The sequence below is a fragment of the Lactuca serriola genome, chromosome 4 (assembly GCF_051521515.1).
Source record: "Lactuca serriola cultivar US96UC23 chromosome 4, Lser_US96UC23_V15, whole genome shotgun sequence".
NCBI lineage: Eukaryota > Viridiplantae > Streptophyta > Magnoliopsida > Asterales > Asteraceae > Lactuca > Lactuca serriola.
In genome coordinates, this window is record NC_136411.1 from 111,521,840 (window position 1) to 111,528,406 (window position 6,567).

Here is a 6,567-nt window from a genome sequence, read left to right on the forward strand (position 1 = left end):
TGCACCTAACATTTAATAAAAATTATTTTTGATTATAATCTTCAAATACACAGTGGTTAAATTTCTTAATTTCCCATAAATATTTCTTTAAATTATATCCCTTCAACCCGAGGGTGTGTGTGAGAAACTTCCCTCACTTTTTTCCTGTCACGTCATTATTTTCCTACTTTTCATTCCTCACCAAAAGTCAGTGTGTATAAGAAGAATCTTTCACTTTTTTAAAAAAAAAATTATATTTCATACAAATATTATTTTCATTTTGTAAGGAATTAAAACTATGAATTTTAATATATTTTTTAATAGGTATATAATTTAATAAATATTAAAAAAACTAAAAAAAACAATAACCAATCAAACGAGGAGAGAGAATGGAAGGTAGACTCCCCTCACTATTCTCCTTATTTTGTTTTTTTTTTGTTGTTTTTTTTTTAATTTTTAATTTTAATCTTATTATTATTATTATTATTATTATTATTATTATAAATTTCGATAACCATATAAAATTCGGATGAAATTTTAAAATTTAGACGATATTATAAATTCTAACGACATAATAAAATTCGAACGACTATATAAAATGGAACAAAAGCAAAGTTTATCTATATTTATCACTGACATATAATTGGTTCGGTTATACATTTGCGTGGTGCGTTATGTGGATTGAAAACAAATTTTACTTTTGTTCCATTTTATATTGTCGTTCGAATTTATAATGCTGTCCGATTTTTAAAAGATTGTCTGAATTTTATATGGTTATCGAAATTTATAATAATAATAATAATAATAAAACAAAAACAGGAAAAGGGAAAAAAATTTTGTCAGATTATAAATAAAAAGTTGATTAGTATTGAGATAACAAAACCCTTTAAATACAAGTGTTTTCACATGAGAACGTTTATATTTCAAGGACAAGCAGTAACAGTGAACCAATCACGTGACTCCATGGGAAAGCATCTAGAAGGTTTGGAGAGTTTAAATTTGAAAGGTGCTGTCAAAATTTTGAAAAACGAAAGATTTTGTTAAAAACCTGACAATATATTAAAAATTGGGCAAATTCAATAATAATAATAATAATAATAATAATAATAATAATAATAATAACTACTGTAGTTTGATTTATTTTTGGTTTTATCACAAGAAAAAAAAGGTTATGGTTTATCCAGTTAGAGTTTGTTTTATTTTTAATCAAAACGTCAATAATCGGTAGGAGATTTTGTTATTTAGGATGAAAAATCAACAAAATTTATGTTTAAATAACAAACAATAATACTTGGGTGGCTGAATTGAAAAAGAAAATCAAACAATAGTAGTTATTTTATTGAATTCAAGGTTTTGTACAATAAATTTTTGAAAAAAAAAAGATTTTAATGATTAAATTATATATATATATATATATATATATATATATATATATATATATATATATATATATATATATATATATATATATATAAAAGTAGGTTAATATGTTATAACTATTTATTGTATAGATGTAAGAATAATTTGTGAGCAAATCATTTCAAAATGGTAATTATGTAATCTTACATTTAACTAATATTTTTTGTTTAATTAATTAGATATTTATCAATTCCTTAATATTAGGCAACTATTTATAAAATGTAATTGATTTTTTCTAACCCTAAATTTATCCATTTATCTATCTGACGAACACCCGGTCACCAACGATGCCCTCTTCCATCATCTCCTCCCCGACGATGTCCCCTACCTTCTTATCTTCTCCGCCAACGCCAAGCCTTTGTATCCGTCGAGACTTATCTGCTTATCCAAACCAACCGTTAAAATGATTTTGGTTCTTAACCCTACCGATTTGTCAAATCATATCAAAATTCAAAAGTGATTTGGGGGATACTATGATTGTGTATTCTACGGTCGACAACAATCTCACATTTCCCGCAAGTAATAATCTGCAAGTTGTATTTTTATATCGATAACTTTGGTTTGTATTTGTTCTATCAAATTCTTGAAGCTATGATCTGGTAGTAGAGTGTTTGGTGGGGTTACGTTTATGGCGGTCCTGAAGAATTAAATATTTTCAAAGGTTCGGGACGAACCAGAAAAAAAGACCTTTATCGTTATTAGAAATTTTTATTTTTAAATAAAAATATATAATAAAAAAATTGGATCATGTGTAGTTGTCCACTTCACTCCTCCCCCCCCCCCCCCCCCCCCCCCCCCCCCCCGGTTTTGTTATTATTTTTTTAATCTTTAATGGACCGATTAAATGATTATTATATTTGGATCTTTGGAAATCACCTTATAAATATGTTTTGTGTTGAACAGTTTTTCAAAGCAAATTTGAATCGATGGAATCATGGAAATATTTATGCACCTTTAATCTAGCATCAAGTGTGATTTCAAACACACGAATTACCTCTTGAGAGGCATATAACAAACAATACTCGAATTGTGAGGGGATCGATATTATATCAAGTTCGGGAGTTGGATCGATATTATATCCGGAGTTGGAGTTCACACAATCAATTTCCTGAATATATTGCAACAATAGTAAAAGAAATTATTTACCAGTTCTTTTGGGATACTAACGATTCTTCTAGTCTTTTTTTTTTTACTTTTTTCCTGCGATTATTGCTAGTGTTATAAGTCTTTTTTTTCTATGTGATGTGTTTCCTACTTGAAATATCTTTTGTTTTGGTTATTCAAAAAGCGCAGTGCCATGTGGGATGAATTGTTGAAGCCTTGAAGGGTTATGACCGGCACATATGTTAATTTACTTACCTGGAGGGTAGAGCAAAGCCATAACATATTTACCATGCCTTATATTGTTATTTTCTCATAAAATAATGGTTAAACTCGATTAGTAAGCTAAATTCATCTTTCCCTAGGTACTTTTGAGATATGTTTTAAGATTTGTGAATGGTTTTGAAAAATCCTACATTCTTAAACATGCTTAAAATTTGTTTGTTTGTTTTTGACATAGAACTACAACAACAATAAAATATCCTCATTGTCGGCACCAAGTCCCTGCATCTATCGAACCTACCCTTTTCTCGTATCAGTGCAAAACTGATTTGGTGGATACTATGATTAAGTATCCTATAGTCGTTCAATCAAAACATTGAGAATTTTATGGCAAATATTAGATAACCAAAAGTTGGTATAGGTAGGAAACACAAGCTCCGATTAGGCACAAAGAACAAGTTCCCTTGCAAAATTCCAAACTTGGTATGTTCTTGATCTTAATTGTTGATTTGGCACTCAATCTATTTTTTAATGAATGATGTTCTTAAACACGATTTATAATTCTATAACTAATTTCTGCTTTTAGAATCTTTTTTTTCTCCCACTTTTTGAATTGATGTTTCTTTTCCCTTTTCTCCATTTGTTTTTTATCTTCTAAAGTTTTCCTATTTTTTAATAATATGCAGAATTTGAGTAAGATCAATGTTTTATGTTATTTTTAATGTTTATTTGACTATTTGATATGCGAACTAGGTATGTAACCAAACAAGATACACCTTTCAGTAGAAGGATATCAAGTGGTCAAATAAGTTGCCCCAAGGTATAATTCTTTCAGAATAAACTAGTTGAATTGTTTATCAGATTTTAAAATTATGAAAAAAATAGAAGTTTATGATAATTTTTAGAGTAAATGTACCTGCTTGCATTTGTTATTTTTTCAGAATGGTTTGAAAAAGGAATCAAAGATTGATCATTTAAGAGAAAGACTTTGAATCGAGTTTAATAACAACTTACATTTGAGAATGCTATTCTTAAGAATTTTATTTGGACCAATGAAGAAGATTAAGTGTGTTTGTTCAGTAATTTTATATTTGAGAATGCTATGCTTAAGAATTTTATTCATTTTGATGACAGTCTGTTAGAATATATATAATTATATTAAAATATATTAGATCAATAGTCTGTAAGAATATTTATAAATTAGTATTTAAGTTCAGATGTATAATAATATATAAGAATATTATTATTGTTCAACTACAGGTTCAAGAATTTTGTTATTCTTCAATAATATTCTAATCGAATAACATTGTGACAAAATAACATTCTGACATAACTAAAATTAAATTAATTAAAAAATCAAAATTCAAAATTAAGATAATAAAAAATCACTTAAAATCCATTTTTTTTTAAATCTGTATTTCCTAATCTGATAGTAATGGGAATGTATAATTATACCCTTATTTTAATTCAATGGTATTATTCTATTTTTTTATTTAATAATATGGATAAATATTTTCTTAAAATAAGTAAAATGATTGATCCACAATCATTCTTACATCCACACAAAAGTTAGTTATAACACAATAATCTAAGCATTTATATAATTTAAAAATACTTGTTGAATCATTTGATTTATGTCCCAAAAACTATTACATTTAAAAGCGTGGAAAACATAGTTTCGTGATCCAAAATAAAGAGGTAGCATCAATCAATAATAAAACATAGTTGAAATAAAACACTATAAAACTGTGGCCTTTAAAATGTCCTTGTATTTTCTATCTTTTTCTCTAATTTTTCATTGGAGCACATGTGAAAATATATTTAGGCAATGAAATATTTAATGAGAATATTCCAAGTTGATCCATTTAGTGTAAATAATAATGACAATCGTTACATTCGAATCAAATCTCCAAAATTAATTCAAAATCAACCAAGTTTCAGAATATTTACCAAACTCAAATAAAAGATGTTATAGGCCTAAAATATAAGTCAAAATGGTTTAAATAACTCATATTCCAAGGTCAAAAAGTGTACTCACCTATAATCCAAAGTCTAAGTTCCCATATTAGCAATGGCTAGTCAAATAAGATCACAAGATCTTGAATAAATCAACAAATCAAAACGGGATAATTTATACAAAAAATATTAATATTACAATATACATTTATCCGACTATTAAGTCAATCTCAAAAGTCCAAATTTCACAATGATAGTCAGGGGCGGTTTTGTGTAACGCCCCAAAAATTACAAATATATTTTTCTATTTTAAAATATAATAACCAATTAAAATCTTTGTTTCAAAAACCATCGAGTGACATTGATTTGATTAAAACCATACGATATCAGAGTTAAGATTACAAAATTATAGAAACGAACGTCTTTGGTGCGTGTGTACAGTCCCGTCGAGCTCTTCTCACAAACGATCCCCAAATGTTTAATCCACAACTGTAAGCATAAATTTTAGTGAGTTCCCCAGTATACCACATATTCCGTCATACATACAATGCATCCACACAAGATCTCAACTCTAGTACCGAGTAATCAAATCTCATATCCTTATATATATATATATATATATATATATATATATATATATATATATATATATATATATATATATATATATATATATATATATATCATTCGTAACGAGCCCAACCTTAGGGAGTATATGGGCCCAACCTTGACTCTGTTGCTAGGAACGGAACCCTAGTCTTTCATACAGTTTTTGTTATCCAACCACAATTATTCCTATCCGTGTTGTGATCCAACCATAATTTTTTTATCAGTAATATGATCCAACCACGGTCTTTCCTATCAGTGTTGTGATCCAACCACAGTCTTTTCTATCAGTGTTGTGATCCAACTATAATCTTTTCTATCCGTGTTGTGATCCAACCATAATTTTTCCTATCAGTGATGTGATCCAACCATAGTCTTTCATATAAATTCATAAAGTTATACGTAGCCAGGGATAAGATAGACAGTTGAACAGATAACCTATTACACCGAGTCCCGGTTAGTTTCCTTTCCTACCCTCCATTTATTTATTCTTGCAATTTCGGTCTTTATGCTAGGCGTACCTAGATAGTATGCTGGGTGTAAGGATCATTAGAGGATACAACGTCGTTTTGGTGTATGTTGGGCGTACTCTGTCTAGACAAAAACCGCAATGTTGGGGGTTTGGACCATATATATTGATCTTTAAACCCCATCTCCCTACCCCATTTTCTAGCCTCTATCATTTGAGACGTTTTCTTGCAAACCCTAGCCCCCTTTAACGTATTTTGAGACCTTGGAGTGTGTTTTTGTGTGTTCCAAAAGAAGAAGAATGTGGTGGTGAAGCTTGGATCTGGAAGTCTTGCATCATTCTCCATCTCCGGAAAGTTCCCACCTTGATGGTTAAATTGTTAGATCTAGATTACAAGGTGATATTATGAGCTTTTGTCCCTAAATTATGGCTTTCTTGTGCCTGACATGCTATAGAACATTTGGGCTGTCCTTTTGGATGCTTTTCCATGTCTTGAGTCATAACAATATGATCTTGGTCCCTGAGATCATTACATGCAAGTCATTAAGAGCTTTAGTGGTTAAGAAGAGTTAGGGTTTTGTTGTTGGGTTTGTTCTAGGCATGTAAAACCATAAAGTTGGAAATTTTGTGGTCTGGTATATGTTTTAAGACTAGATCTGAGACATGGACGAAATGACTTAAGGGATTGATCCCTTAAACATTGGAGTTTTGAGCCATCGCGTACGTTGGGCGTACTTGGACATATGCCGAGCATACACTGTTAGAAGCCCGAACAGGATCAAGAGTACGTGGGGCGTACGAGCTGAGTATGTCGG

The 6,567-nt window shown here is 29.5% G+C and overlaps 1 long non-coding RNA gene across 2 annotated transcripts; it reads left to right on the forward strand.

The window, feature by feature from the left end:
- Window positions 1–2,333: 2,333 nt before the first annotated feature.
- On the forward strand, window positions 2,334–3,867 carry LOC145100301 (uncharacterized). 2 transcript variants are annotated; one of them, XR_013704958.1, is made up of 4 exons: window positions 2,334–2,864; window positions 2,960–3,204; window positions 3,475–3,541; window positions 3,663–3,867. It is a non-coding gene; the product is annotated as an uncharacterized LOC145100301 (long non-coding RNA). The 2 variants fall into 2 exon arrangements; XR_013704957.1 differs by having other exon boundaries at window positions 2,334–3,204.
- The last annotated feature ends 2,700 nt before the right edge of the window (window positions 3,868–6,567 follow it).